At 34.3% G+C, this 15460-nt stretch overlaps 1 protein-coding gene across 10 annotated transcripts in view; it reads right to left on the reverse strand.

Annotated features, from left to right (window-relative positions):
* Positions 1–15460, reverse strand: part of LOC138700988 (partitioning defective 3 homolog) — a 467315-nt gene that overhangs the window by 227158 nt on the left and 224697 nt on the right. For 9 of the 10 annotated variants that reach the window (XM_069827458.1, XM_069827457.1, XM_069827456.1 and 6 more), the window contains exon 1: positions 11655–11813. The exons of the other annotated variant lie outside the window; for it this stretch is intronic. The gene's annotated coding sequence lies outside the window, so the exon portion shown is untranslated. Of the gene's footprint in view, positions 1–11654; positions 11814–15460 lie in introns of those variants that run through there. 10 annotated transcript variants of the gene reach the window in all.

Below are 15460 nucleotides of genomic sequence, written 5' to 3' on the forward strand. Positions count from 1 at the left end.
CGCCTTAGATGGCAGTTATTTTAATTTTAAAACTCATTTATCTCATTAAATATCAGTCCTATAAAAATTTTGCAAGGGATAAAACTTATCGGAAATGATTTTTAAAGAAACTTTTGTTATGTAATATTTTTCATGAAAATTAATAATAAAGGAGATATTTCGATTTATTTAATTCAAGCCCCCTTATAACCCCCCTTTTAAATAAAATAATTTGAATGCCATATAGCCTAAATTCTAAGTCACAACGAACTTAATTTATATTCCAATTTTCATATAAATCGGTTCAGCCATTATCGCCTGAAAAGGTAACAAACATCCAGACAGACAGACAAAAATTTCAGAAAAGCGATTTTCGGTTTCAGGGCGGTTAATTATATATGTTAGGACCAATTATTTTTGGAAAATCGAAAATTACCAGAAAAATTTCGGCTACAGATTTATTATTAGCATACATTCATGTATAAACTTATACATAACCCATACACCCAATATTTTCATGAATATTGTGTGAAAAACCTCCATACACATTAATAAAGCATAGAGCGAAAAGGCGGACCGCGTAGGAAACTACTTCTGTTTCCATGGTAACCGCGAGTGACATTAGAATAAACCTTTCATGTGAAAAGGTTACAATTTTTCTCTCTTATACATTGAAAATAGACATTTCTCGTAAAAATAGGTAAGGAGAAACAAGAAAATAAAGAATATGATAAAATAAAGACTGCAAGGAAGAGGTGAAAGAAACAAAAAATGAAAGAGGGGAGAAAATAGCAGAAATAATAAATAATCTAATTAAAATAGACGAAAGGTAAAGAAGGGAAAAGAAACTGAGAGATGAGGAACAGGAAAAAACAGAAGTTTCTCGTAAAAAAAACAGGAAAAGCGGAACTAGAAAAAATGAAGAAAATGATTAAATAAAGTCGGCAAAAAGAGGTAAAATAAAGAAAAGAGAAAAGATAATAGCAGAAATAACAAACTAAGTGAAATAGAAGTAACATAAAAACAAGAAAAAACAGAGGGGATAAGATAAACAATTTTAAAAAAGAAATATAAAAAATAATAAATGTTGAAAAATTCACTCTTTGTCAGTGTCAATGAATGAGTGAATTAATTCATTGAAATTAATACTTGCTAGTTCAGACAATAAAAAGAAATAGTATGCAGAATATGGGAGAGAGGTAAAAAATAAAATAAAAAAAACAAAGTAAATAAATGAAAAATTAGCACGAAGGACTTTATGAAAAAGATAGGAATAAAATAAAAAGTCAACAAAACAAGGGAAAAATCTATACAATAAAAAAAGAAGACCTTAAACAAGAATATGAACATAAACTCAAGAGAAACAAAAGAAGAAGAAATAAAAAAAAGAATAACGAAACAATTGAAGGTGAAGGTACTGGTTGTCAGGAGTGAATGTGTAGATAAGTCATACAGATGAATGCTCAAACAATACCAATACAACAGTAAACAAACGAAGGTCAACGCACTGCGAAGACAGACAGAAGTGTCGCTCTTAGAGCTTTATATGCAGATGAAACATACGAATCAAGAACGCGGGGTCCCAAGTCCACGGCCATAGAGATCCCTCCTGCCTCTTCAATGAGTCAGAAAATGTGAGTAGATTAATGAAAAACATATGACAATCAATTTGTGTTACAATTCGTGACTTCAGAGTCTAACAGAGTGTTGGTAATACCCAAAATTACAGGAATAAACACAGTATAAATGGAGGAAAAAATGTTCCTAATATTCTGACACCAAATTTTAATATAAATACTCGTATGTAAATTAAATTACATGTTTTAAAGTGATATATTTTACAAAATAATTAAGAAATGGTCACAAGGACACAATCCAGAGGAAGAAGATGAATTAGAATGTGTTATATTGAATATGTCTTTATATTCCCCGCATTTATTAATCACTCCCATTTTTGTACCAATAATTTATGCTCGACCATGCCGAAATGTAGTAATTATACACCTGGTAGCAGCCCTTTAATGCACCTCATTAAAGTACACCTATTCATTATAGTTCAGTTGTTCAGCCAATCAGAAATCACCATTGTAGCATTATAAAAGCGCAAGTATCGATTATTCTCGGATATGCAATCGAAAGACAACTAGCGAAACGTCACGGAGGCTGGAAATCCAATACTGTCGCAGAAGGTTATGTTCTGTTACTGTAATAATTAGCGTTAATTGTAAATAATATTCAAATAAATTCAATTTGTCATCTTGTTTTTCAATGTCTAATTTAATTTCAATGTTATATCAAGATCAAAATTTAGTTTACTCTCTACATTATATCAAGGTCAATGACATTCGTTCCTCGGAAAAAATCAATACTTTCGCGTCTGCGCACATCTCACAATTTAGAAGGTCACTTCCGCTCCTCACTTAGATAACCATAACATGAATACTTATGAATAATTTCAAGTTAGAATTATAGTCGAGCATAAAGAGTCGTATGAAACTTGCCTATAATGGTAATTACGACGCTCGTATGAAAATTATGGAACTCGCTTGCGCTCGTTTCATAAACAAACATACTCGCGTCTTAATTACTATCATTATAGGCTCGTTGCATAATGTACTATTATTCAATTAAAATTAAATTTTATTTTTTCGTTAGGCTTTTACACGTTAAAAAACGATTTAAGTGAATCTTTTTCCAAGTTCATCTGACACCAATATCACAGATTTACAGGAACTATTTTTAACATGGCCCTTGTACAAAAATAAAAGTCACTGCAATAAAGAATCATCAAAATACATTATTCACTTATTATTGTTATTGTTGGAAATGCCTGTATAAAGAGACGAGATCCCGTATGGCTGGGTGATTTCTTTCAAGAAATGTTGTGATGCACATAACCTCTTAAAATATTAAAACAAAACTGAGTATCAATTAGCTAATATAAAAATATAGAATGCGCATTCCATTTGATCAATGTTGTAGTAGAACCATAACCTGGGCCATATTGAAAAATTAAGTTCTTTAACTAACGAATACATTGCGGGTGGCATAAACGCAATTCCTATAAGGGGTAACGTATTTTTTCTTTCAATTTTTCTCTATGATAAGCTGAGAAATATTTCACATTAAAAGACTTTAAAAAATCAACAAGAATTAAACAATAACATAGCAATGGAAGCTGTGGTCACGGTTTTGAACCCAATCTAGGACATAAATGTTTATTAATAATTCCATGTTCCGTGTTGTTAAAAGATGTGCTCTTACGTCACTAGAAAGTCTTCTATTACTACGTCAAAGGAGTTCAGAAGGTTCTACAAAAACCTCAAATATAAAAAAGGAAGAAAAAAATTGTATTCCTAATCAACACAAGAAAAGATAAAAATAAAACGTTCAATTTAAATTGCAATTAATTTTCATTTAAAAGTGTGTACTACAATAAACAAAAATGTAACGGAAAACAAATGCTATCAAATCCCACATTACCAAGAATTTGATTTAAATTGAATTAATTTTCATTTAAAAGTGTGCACTACAATAAACAAAAATGTAACGGGAAACAAATGCTATCAAATCCCACATTACCAAGAATTTGATTTAAATTGCAATTAATTTTCATTTAAAAGTGTGTACTACAATAAACAAAAATGTAACGTAAAATAAATGCTATCAAATCCCACATTACCAAGAATTCAATTTAAATTGCAATTAATTTTCATTTAAAAGTGTGTACTACAATAAACAAAAATGTAACGTAAAACAAATGCTATCAAATCCCACATTACGAAGAATTCAAGAGCAATCCAATTCTTAAGTTCGTTTCCTTGGAAACGATGTCATTGCAGCTTAAACAAACCAACCGTACACACGAATGACAATAGCGACGTTCTTTTGTTCTGAAAAGAATGCTATGTAATTTCACAACTGTACACACGAGACCCACTTTCAGGCTATTTCTCCAGAATTTGGAGTGGGGGGGGGGAAGTAATATATTTTTTTTATCAAGTTTGCGTAAGTAGGGTTCATTAAATCTACTACATATAGGCCTACAAAAGAGTTCACTAATTAAGAAACAAACAAAAAAACATGTTTTCAGATACACCGTATTTCTTACGCAATTACTTGCAAAATTGTTTACTTGTAACAATCAATGGTGCACGATTTCGTATCCAAACAAATTACAGTTGACATTAGACATTGCTAATGGGACACAACACTGACTCTAATGTTAAATTACTAATAAAAAAACACATAAATTTAACCTCACAACTATTACCTTATGTCAGTTTTAGTATGAATCGTATCATAGCAACCAAAATACTCGTATTATATACTTACTTACTGGCTTTTAAGGAACCCGGAGGTTCATTCCCGCCCTCACATAAGCCCGCCATTAGTCCCTATCCTGAGCAAGATAAATCCATTCTCTATCATCATATCCCAATTCCCTCAAATCCATTTTAATATCTCCCCATCTACGTCTCGGCCTCCCTAAAGGTCTTTTTCCCTACGGCGTCCCAACTAACAATCTATATACATTTTTGGATTCGCCCATACGTGCTACATGCTCTGCCCATCTCAAACGTCTGGATTTAATGTTCCTAATTATGTCAGGTGAAGAATACAATGCGTGCAGTTCTGTGTTGTGTAACTTTCTCCATTCTCCTGTAACTTCATCCCTCTTAGCCCCAAATATTTTCCTAAGCACATTATTCTCAAACACCCTTAACCTATGTACCTCTCTCAAAGTGAGAGTCCAAGTTTCACAACCATAAAGAACAACCGGTAATATAAGTGTTTTATAAATTCTAACTTTCAGATTTTTTGACAGCAGACTGGATGATAAAATCTTCTCAACCGAATAATAAAACGCATTTCCCATATTTATTCTGTGTTTAATTTCCTCCCGAGTGTCATTTATATTTGTTAATGTTGCTCCAAGATATTTGAACTTCTGCACCTCTTCAAAAGATAAATTTCCAATTTTTATATTTCCATTTCGTACAATATTCTCGTCGCGAGACATAATCATATACTTTGTCTTTTCGGGATTCACTTCCAAACCTATCTCTTTACCTGCTTCCAGTAAAATTCCCGTGTTTTCCCTAATCGTTTGTGGATTTTCTCCTAACATATTCACGTCATCCGCATAGACAAGCAGCTGATGTAACCCGTTCAATTCCAAACCCTGTCTGTTATCCTGAACTTTCGTAATGGCATACTCTAGAGCAAAGTTAAAAAGTAAAGGTGATAGTGCATCTCCTTGCTTTAGCCCACAGTGAATTGGAAACGCATCTGACAGAAACTGACCTATACGAACTCTGCTGTACGTTTCACCGAGACACATTTTAATTAATCGAACTAGTTTCTTGGGAATACCAAATTCAATAAGAATATCATATAAAACTTCTCTCTTAATCGAGTCATATGCCTTTTTGAAATCTATGAATAACTGATGTACTGTACAATTATACTCCCATTTTTTCTCCATTATCTGTCGAATACAAAATATCTACTCAATAGTTGATCTATTACGCCTAAAACCACACTGATGATACCCAATAATTTCATCTACATATGGAGTTAATCTTCTTAAAAGAATATTGGACAAGATTTTGTACGACGTCAACAAAAGTGATATTCCTCGAAAGTTACCACAGTTAGTCGTATTATATACACAAACGATTAAGGAAACACGGAAATTTTACTTGAAGCAAGTAAAGCGATCGGTTTGGAAGTAAATCCCGAAAAGACAAAGTATATGATTATGTCTCGTGACCAGAATATTGTACGAAATGGAAATATAAAAACTGGAGATTTATCCTTCGAAGAGGTGGAAAAATTCAAATATTTTGGAGCAACAGTAACAAATATAAATGAACTCGGGGAGGAAATTAAACGCAGAATAAATATGGGAAATGCCTGTTATTATTCGGTTGAGAAGCTCTTATCATCCAGTCTGCTGTCAAAAAATTTGAAAGTTAGAATTTATAAAACAGTTATATTACCGGTTGTTCTGTATGGTTGTGAAACTTGAACTCTCACTCTGAGACAGGAACATAGGTTAAGTGTGTTTGAGAATAAGGTGCTTAGGAAAATATTTGGAGTTAAGCGGGATGAAGTTACAGGAGAATGGAGAAAGTTACCCAACACAGAACTGCACGCATTGTATTCTCCACCTGACATAATTAGGAACATTACATCCAGACTTTTGAGATGGGCAGGACATGTAGCACGTATGGGCGAATCCAGAAATGCATATAGAGTGTTAGTTGGGAGACCGGAGGGAAAAAGACCTTTAGGGAGGCCGAAACGTAGATGGGAGGATAATATGAAAATGGATTTGAGGGAGGTGGGGTATGATGATAGAGACTGGATTAATCTTGCTCAGGATAGGGACCGCTGGCGGGCTTATGTGAGGGCGGCAATGAACCTTCGGGTTCCTTAAAAGCCATTTGTAAGTAAGTAAGTCGTATTATATACGTTGTCTAAATTCCGCTATGACAAAAGAAGGTTCGTTATAGATTTATAATATAAAATGCCCATATAAAACTATTGCAGCAAGCTATCAGGATCACCATAGCAACGAATTTTAACGCAAGGCCATCTAGAAATGCGGAAAATATTTCAATGCCTGGACTGTTACATCAGATGGTACATTCGCTACCGCATTGGGTAGATTTGCATGACGTCTATTGTTATAAATTAGCGAAAACTTGTACAGATAAGAAAACAAATGCCTCGCGAAATGCGGTCTTGTTCCCTGGATGTGATCCACCCGTGAAGCAATATTCCACTCCGTGCATTTCACTCTCTCGACTCGTACAGCAACAATAGTGTGACTCAGTGTAAAAGTGGGCTAACGCACACGTGAAATGTAAGAAATTGACTTGTTAAAAGAATATTAAATTGTGATAGTTTCAATGCTGAGTTATATTACAGGTTCAATTCAGAATATTTTCTGTTATCGTGGGAATTTTTTAGATATTGTACGACTTGAAGAAAGCATGCGATGAATTTAGGAAAAGCGTAGAAAACGATTGTGAGTTAGGCCACTTTCCCTTTGAAATAGTTTTCACGCTGCGGTGTCACATTCCTTGTGGTTTCTCCCAGACGTGGCTCAGTTGGTACAGGGAACTTATGGAATATTATTTTTTTTAACGCTTCGATTCCCGGAAGCGTCTGAAATATTTTTACGGTCACCATTCACAGTTCAACTCCCAGATTGTCAGTGACAAATCTACGAATTGAAAGCTCACGACTTCGATTCCAAGCAGATGCTATAGATTTTTTTTTTCTCTCGTTATTAAATAGCTGGTAAAGAATTCAGATGGCTGGATAGAAATACAGTCCATCATATTCCAGGATTAAAACAATGTAAATTCTGCCTCCACATCTCCATATCTCCTGCAACAAAATTGTTGTTTTATCTAATAACATAATTATGCAGTACCTCAATATTTCTCAGGTAATAAGAGGTTTTATGTTGTTCGGTATTCGAATTTTGACACCTGGAAAAATTATGACTAGAAATTTGCCGGTTAACAAAGGAAGTTCTATAGAATGTCCCGTACGACACCCTAGTTGTAGCTAGATTAGGAACTGACGTAAGCGGAACTTGATTTGGAAAACGTTATCATAATTTATGCCATGGATGAGCACCGTAAAGTCGTTAGATAAATAAATATTATTTTCCTCCGTCATTTTAAATGATGGAGGCTATTCAAAGTCGGTAAACTAATTTTATGGCCATAATTCAGTAATGATATAATCAGAAATGTCTAGAGAAAATAAAGCAATCGAAACAAACTTCTTCGTCCATTACAAAACTCATTAGAATCTGTGAAAAATTTAATTGACATAAATACACGCGTTAAAAAATGATTAAGACATGATAAAATATTTACAGCCATTTGTCGCCATGGAAACGGTATTTGTGAAGAGCTGTATTGACTGGTATACCGTACACATGTTAATGGAGTGATTAATGTGTTATAAATTAATATTTGTACCAAAATGTTGTCATGGAAACGACATTTCTTATAAAACAAATGAAACTACAATTTTATCGCAAACATAGTGTATAAAAATGTTTGTTTTTAATTGGTATCTTATAGATTTCAAACAACGCAAGCCCTTTTAGTAGTGATTCAGAAAAATAGCTTGAAAATAGTTTATTTTAATTAGACAAATGCGAAAAAATAAGCTGGGATTACTATAATGTAAACCATTCATGTTAACCTGTTTCTCTGAATCGACAAATTTCAACAGTAATGATAGGGGCGAAAATATCTTTTATTCTTGAAAGGCAATGAGAAAAACATACTGTCTCTTTTTTTTTTTAGTAGGTTATTTTACGACGCTGTATCAACATCTTAGGTTATATAACGTCTGAAAGAGATGGTGATAATGCCGGTGAAATGAGTCTGGGGTCCAGCACCGATAGTTACCCAGCATTTGCTCATATTGGGTTGAGGGGGGGGGGGAACCCTCAACCGGGTAACTTGCCCCAACCGGGATCCGAACCCGGGCCACCTGGTTTCGCGGCCAGACGCGCTAACCTTTACTCTATAAGTGTGGACTTTAATATCTCTTGTCAAACCCTTCATTTTATTGCTTTTACAAAATGAAAAAGATTAAATAATATAACGAAAATAAAATAAGGTTGATTTTGTTTTTTTACCGTGGAAACGACACGGCATATCTTGTGACAAATGAATGTTAACGAAAAAAAATTGCATAAAGTCGGGAAAATTAACTGGGGTACTACCACTACAAATTTTATAAATAATTTTTGGTAAAAAGAAGTACGAAAACTTCTTTTGGGAGGCAATTCTGAAAAAAAAAAAAAAATCTTGTTCAGGTTAATAAACTATACATCCCTAACTACCCTCTTTTTTTTATTAACCTTAATACAGTTTCAGAAATCAAACCAAGTAAAATTAATTGAACAGATCGATACTTTATCAACGGCGTTAAGAATTAACACAGAATTTCCTTCATTTTATTTAGGTAATGCAGATAGACATATTTGCTGCAGCTACTGTCCATAGATCGACACAATATGTGAAACTGTTTCACTGAAGTCGCAAATTGAAAGGACAATTACAATCAAATAAAAGCGTTATTTCATTATGAGGGACAAATCCAAATAAACAAGCGAATATTACTGCTTCTCTAACCATAAAGCTCAAATTATTAATACTGTTACGATATCAGAAACAAAATCGAGTAGAATATGAGAGATTAATCTTTCTGTAACCATGGAAACGCGTTTCTTATAATAAGAGTTCATATAAAATAAATATTAACGCAAACGAAACGGGCTCTTTCATTTGTTAAGTATCCCAGCGTTAGTTACAATATTTTCTTAGCAACGGCAGGAAAGAAATTCAATTTATTTTTATGATTAGTAATTGAATCTTCCATCTCGCTACGCACCACACACGAGACTGACGTTTGATTTGTGTTGCGTGATGAGATGGTATAACTTTACAAATATACATACAGTGAATATTGAAATATAAATTGGATTATGTGACGATTTCGTGTGAAAATGTCTGAGAAAATCATCGCTCGGGTATAAGCTATAAAAACGAATGTATTTGAGACAGGTAGTGTGGGTTTCAGCTTGCCCAGTGATCATATCGTGTTTCTAAGGTGGCGTGCTACAATTTTGAGGTTATTTTGAAATATTTAAGTACTGTAGGATTTTTCTCCCGTCTATTGTGCGTAGCAGGAACGAAGATTCACCGTTTCTCAAGGTTTTGGAAAAGGAACAAGAAATAAAATTAATTGATTTGAGGGATTACTGAACCCCATTTCTTGTTAGTAATGCTGTTTTAATTTAAAAAATAGAGAAATATAGATATTTAAAAATTACAGTCTCTTACGTGATTTCCGCTAGAGGCTGGGATTCGACCCCAGAAAGGACTCGTAAAATTTCCGATAGAAAATTCGTCCTACGGGCAGAATTGTTTTTAAGTACACCAGTGTCTCTTACATTATTTTTCTTATCACTGTTGCATTACCGAAGAATTAAAAGTAACGGAAGAAATTTAAGTTTGTTTGTTTGTTTGTTTGTTTGTTTGTTTGTTTGCAGCAAAATTCTGAGATATTTTGTGGTGGAAAAAGCGGTTATATAGAAGGATTTTCAGAACATTTAGATTTTCATCGTAATTTTCATTCCACCGTTACTCCCTATATGTCTTATAAGCTATAGTAAGGGAGTTTTAAATTAGATAGCCTATATACACGTATTAACAGTAATAACACCGAACAACTCAAAACAACCTCTAAAATAAAGTGTTGTTAAAATACAATGCAATGAAATAAATTTATCGGCATCCTTGGATTGGAAGAGGAGGACCAACATATTTCCTGCTCTAAAAAAATCGTACGAAACTACTTTTAAAATGTATCCCCCAGAAAGGTGTCGTAAAATTTGCGACAGAAAATTCGTCCTACGGTCAGAATTGTTTTTAAGTACACCAGTGTCCCTTGCATTATTTTTCTTATCACTGTTGCATTACCGAAGAATTAAAAGTAACGGAAGAAATTTAAGTTTGTTTGCAGTAAAATTCTGAGATAGTTTGTGGTGGATAAAGAGGTTATATAGAAGGATTTTCAGAAAATTTATATTTTCATCCTAATTTTCATTCCACCGTTACTCCCTATATGTCTTATAAGCTATAATACGGGAGTTTTAAATTAGATAGCCTATATACACATATTAACAGTAATAACACCGAACAAACTCAAAAGAACCTCTAAAATAAAGTGTTGTTAAAATACAATGCAATGAAACAAATTTATCGGCATCCTTGGATTGGAAGAGGAGGACCAACATATTTCCTGCTCTAAAAAAATCGCACGAAACTACTTTTAAAATGTAGCCCCCAGAAAGGTGTCGTAAAATTTGCGACAGAAAATTCGTCCTACGGGCAGAATTGTTTTTAAGTACACCAGTGTCCCTTGCATTATTTTTCTTATCACTGTTGCATACCGAAGAATTAAAAGTAACGGAAGAAATTTAAGTTTGTTTTCAGTAAAATTTTAAGATATTTTGTGGTGGATAAAGCAGTTATATAGAAGGATTTTCAGAACATTAAATTTTCATTCCACCGTTACTCCATATATGTCTTATAAGGGGTTGTTTACCAAAATTTACATGTGATATCCTTAAATACTTTCAAATTCCCTTTTATGAGGTTCAGAAGATCGTAATGGAAATTCTGAAGACCTCTCTTCAAATTCTACACTATCATCTATATGTTAACACGTAAATTTTTGTTTTAATGTACAAATCGGATCATTATTTTACTCGTTTCATTTCCCTTTATCTTTTCTGTTTGTTAATTCCGGATCCCAGTGGTCAACCTCACTTGAGGACGGATGATTCGAAATAAATCTTAGTAGTAAGGGAGTTTTAAATCAGATAGCCTATATACACGTATTAACAGTAATAACACCAAACAAACTCAAAACAACCTCTAAAATAAAGCTTTGTTAAAATATAATGCAATGAAATAAATTTATCGGCATCCTTGGATTGGAAGAGGAGGACCAACATATTTCCTGCTCTAAAAAAATCGCACAAAACTACTTTTAAAATGTAGCCGAAAAGAAATACTTCACTGAAACACTTAGTTGCTATCACAAAGGGAAATAAAACTGACCCTTGTTTTACTACACAACGTGTCTAACACAGAAGCACTCGTCGTAGCACACAAATCACCAACATCACCACGGAATCACACGGACTGACACACTTCACGGCAACACAACCGTCCCGCACCACGGCGCTACGATCACTGCTGCCGGTCGCTTATCTCCCGCCCCTCCCCCGCTGCTTCCACTCCCCCCACCGCGTCAGGTAAGAGACACTTCGAAAACGATCAACAACGCGTACATAATCGGCTGTCATGGCAACGTAATGCTGAACTGTGGATAAGTCTTCAGGTGCACGGTTTTCTTTTTTTTTTTTATTAAAATTGACGTTTCTATAGCAACGATCTAAGCTTCCTTGATGCCATGAAGTCTACAGATACACAAGATCGGCGGTTCCCAGCCCGTGGTCCGCGGACCTAAGATGTGGTTTAAAAAGGTATTTTAACTAGCTTAATGGCAGCTACTCTATACCGCCAATGCAGTGGTCCAAAACGTAAGTCTAACTAAACAAAATTAATAACTTTCCTCTCATCTAACAGTTTTTCATGAAACTTTGTACAGTAGTTACAGGTAACACATTTGTTTTGTATACAAGCTCTCAAAGAAATTCTTCCAGGGGGTGATTTAGACAAAATTATCTACTTTTTCCGTATCAGATTTTAATAAAACTTTATACAGTAGTTACAGGTAACATATCTTCTTTATATGCAAACTCTTATTATGTTTATGTAAAAGAAAATACCCCAAATTAAAGGGATGAATTTATATAAAATTAGTAACTCTTCTCATATCTAAGATATTTTCAACAAACTTTGTACAGTAGTTACATATCGTCTTATATACAAACTCTCATTACGTTTACGTAAAAGAAACTACCCCCCTGAAAGGGGTGAATTTATATAAAATTAATAACTCTTCTCATATCTAAGATATTTTCAACAAACTTTGTACAGTAGTTACAAGTAACATATCTTCTTTGTATATAAACTCTCATTATGTTTATGTAAAAGAAGCTACCCCCATTAAAGGGGTGAATTTATATAAAATTAGTAACTATTCTCATATCTAAGATATTTTCAACAAACTTTCTACAGTAGTTACAGGTAACATAACTTCTTTATATGCAAACGGTCATTACGTTTATGTAAAAGAAACTACCCCCAATTAAAGGGGTGAATTTATATAAAATTAGTAAATCTTCTCATATCTAAGATATATCTAAAGGGGTCTCAATGAAACATACAGCAGAGTCCGTATAGGTCAGTTTCTGTCTGATGCTTTTCCAATTCACTGTGGGCTAAAGCAGGGAGATGCACTATCACCTTTACTTTTTAACTTTGCTCTAGAATATGCCATTAGGAAAGTCCAGCATAACAGAGAGGGTTTGGAATTGAACGGGTTACATCAGCTGCTTGTCTATGCGGATGGCGTGAATATGTTAGGAGAAAATCCACAAACGATTAGGGAAAACACGGGAATTTTACTGGAAGCAAGTAAAGCGATAGGTTTGGAAGTAAATCCCGAAAAGACAAAGCTTATGATTATGTCTCGTGACCACAATATTGCACGAAATGGAAATATAAAAAAATATCGTGTGAAAAGGTAGAAAAATTGAAATATCTTGGAGCAACAGTATCAAATATAAATGACACTCAGGAGGAAATTAAACACAGAATAAATATGGGAAATGCCTGCTATTATTCAGTTGAAAAGCTTTTGTCATCCAGTCTGGTCTCAAAAAAGCTGAAAGTTAGAATTTATAAAACAGTTACAGTATATTACCGGTTGTTCTGTATGGTTGTGAAACTTGGACTCTCACTCTGACTTTCACATAGGAACAGAGGTTAAGTGTGTTCGAGAATAAGGTTCTTAGGAAAATATTTGGGGCTTAAAGGGATGAAGTTGCAAGAAAATGGAGAAAGTTACACAACACAGAACTGCACGCATTGTATTCTTCACCTGCCATAATTATGAACATTAAAGCCAGACGTTTGAGATGGGCAGGGCATGTAGCACGTATGGGAGAATCCAGAAATGCATATAGAGTGTTAGTTGGGAGGCCGGAGGGAAAAATACCTTTGGGGAGGCCGAGACGTAGATGGGAGCATAATATTAAAATGGATTTGAGGGAGGTGGGATATGATGATAGAGACTGGATTAATCTTGCTCAGGATAGGGACCGATGGCGGGCTTATGTGAGGGCGGCAATGAACCTCCGGGTTGTTTAAAAGCCATTTGTAAGTGAATAAGAATGCAGCATGAAATACGTAGAAATTTTCCAAACGGGTAAGACAATTCAAATTGTACCTCAGTATATCCTCAACATCTGCCCTGCACTGTTGCCAAATTTCCTAAGAAGGATGAGGGCAGGCATCAATGGTGGGTGTGGCAGGCAAAAATGTAAGCGCTTTGCATTGTGGACTTTTATTCGATCATAATTAGGCCCTGGGTTGCACAAGGGGTTCACGCCACCGCCTGTTATGTAACTAGTATTGTGTTTTTGGCATCGCGCCTGCAAGAAAACACAAGTAATTGTTGAAAGGAATGTCTTACAACAGAACGCCAGTTCCAGATGTTATCTAATTTGCGAAGCGAGCAAAGAATTGTCCTAATTTCGGAGTGGCGGAACATTTCCGCGGCTGAAGACGAAAAGCTGGCTTCCGATAGGATGGATAAGTTGGAATATCACAACAGAGATGAACGAAGTGGTCAGTCTTCGACAGCGATTGGGTTGAGATGAAGTTTTTAGTACTGCCAATCGAGATTTGGTCTTAACTGAACAGTTATGAAACTTGGGTATGTTGAGCAAGTTTTAATGCTCCGTGGTGCCCGAAAGCATAAATATTACGCAACATACAAACGTCTCCACCCTTGAATTTTAATTACATGAAAATTTTACAAGCTGTTTTCTCTCGCACTTTTTTTTTTCAGCACATTTCGTCAGGTTAGAAATGTAAAGGCTCTTACAATTTTTATTCTAGGAAATGGAATTTTTAGTGCATGATCTATACACTAAGGTTAACAAAATAGAGCACTTATTTTGTAAATTAAGCATTTATATTAAAAAAGGCACAAAAGGGCAACGTAAAACTGTGACGTTTCAATCACAAAGGTATAGGCCTAATTCGTACAGATTTACTTTCAAAATGAAGATAGATTTAACACATTTAAAAAGGCATTCTGCCAAAGTTCCGGTCTCTGTTTATTAATATAAAAGAGACAGACTAGATGTAAGATTGGCAAAGAAAGAATCATCTGAGATCCAAATATGTTTTAATCTTTTCGAAGGCTAATATCAAACTAAGAATTCTAATACCAGTCCATAATTGAAGAGCTAACGTCATATTTTTACTTAAATATTGGGGCCTACTTCCTTTTATGGCCTTAATATTTATACAGGGTGATTTTTAGTCACTGAAAATGCAGTACACATTAAATCAACGGCTCTTCCTTGTGAAGCAATATTGGATTACGAATTCAATTACAGCTACTCAAAGGGCATACCAGAGAGAATTTGGTGTTCGCAATCCTCCCAAAAGAAACACAATACTGGTACTGGTAAACAAATTGGAAACAACTGGATCTCTAAAAGAATAATAATTTCGATAACAATAAATGTACAGAATAAAGAATAAACAACTGCGCATCTCGTGACAGGGAATCAAAACTCCTGCTTAATTTGACGTTAAAAACTGGTCATTAAGTGAATTTCCAGCCGAATAAATAAAGAATTTTCAACATTTGTTATAGAGGTTAGTAATCTCCCAAAGATACTCTACATTTGAGGCATAACAAATTGTGGCTAGCATCATTC

The sequence above is a fragment of the Periplaneta americana genome, chromosome 6 (assembly GCF_040183065.1).
Source record: "Periplaneta americana isolate PAMFEO1 chromosome 6, P.americana_PAMFEO1_priV1, whole genome shotgun sequence".
Lineage (NCBI taxonomy): Eukaryota > Metazoa > Arthropoda > Insecta > Blattodea > Blattidae > Periplaneta > Periplaneta americana.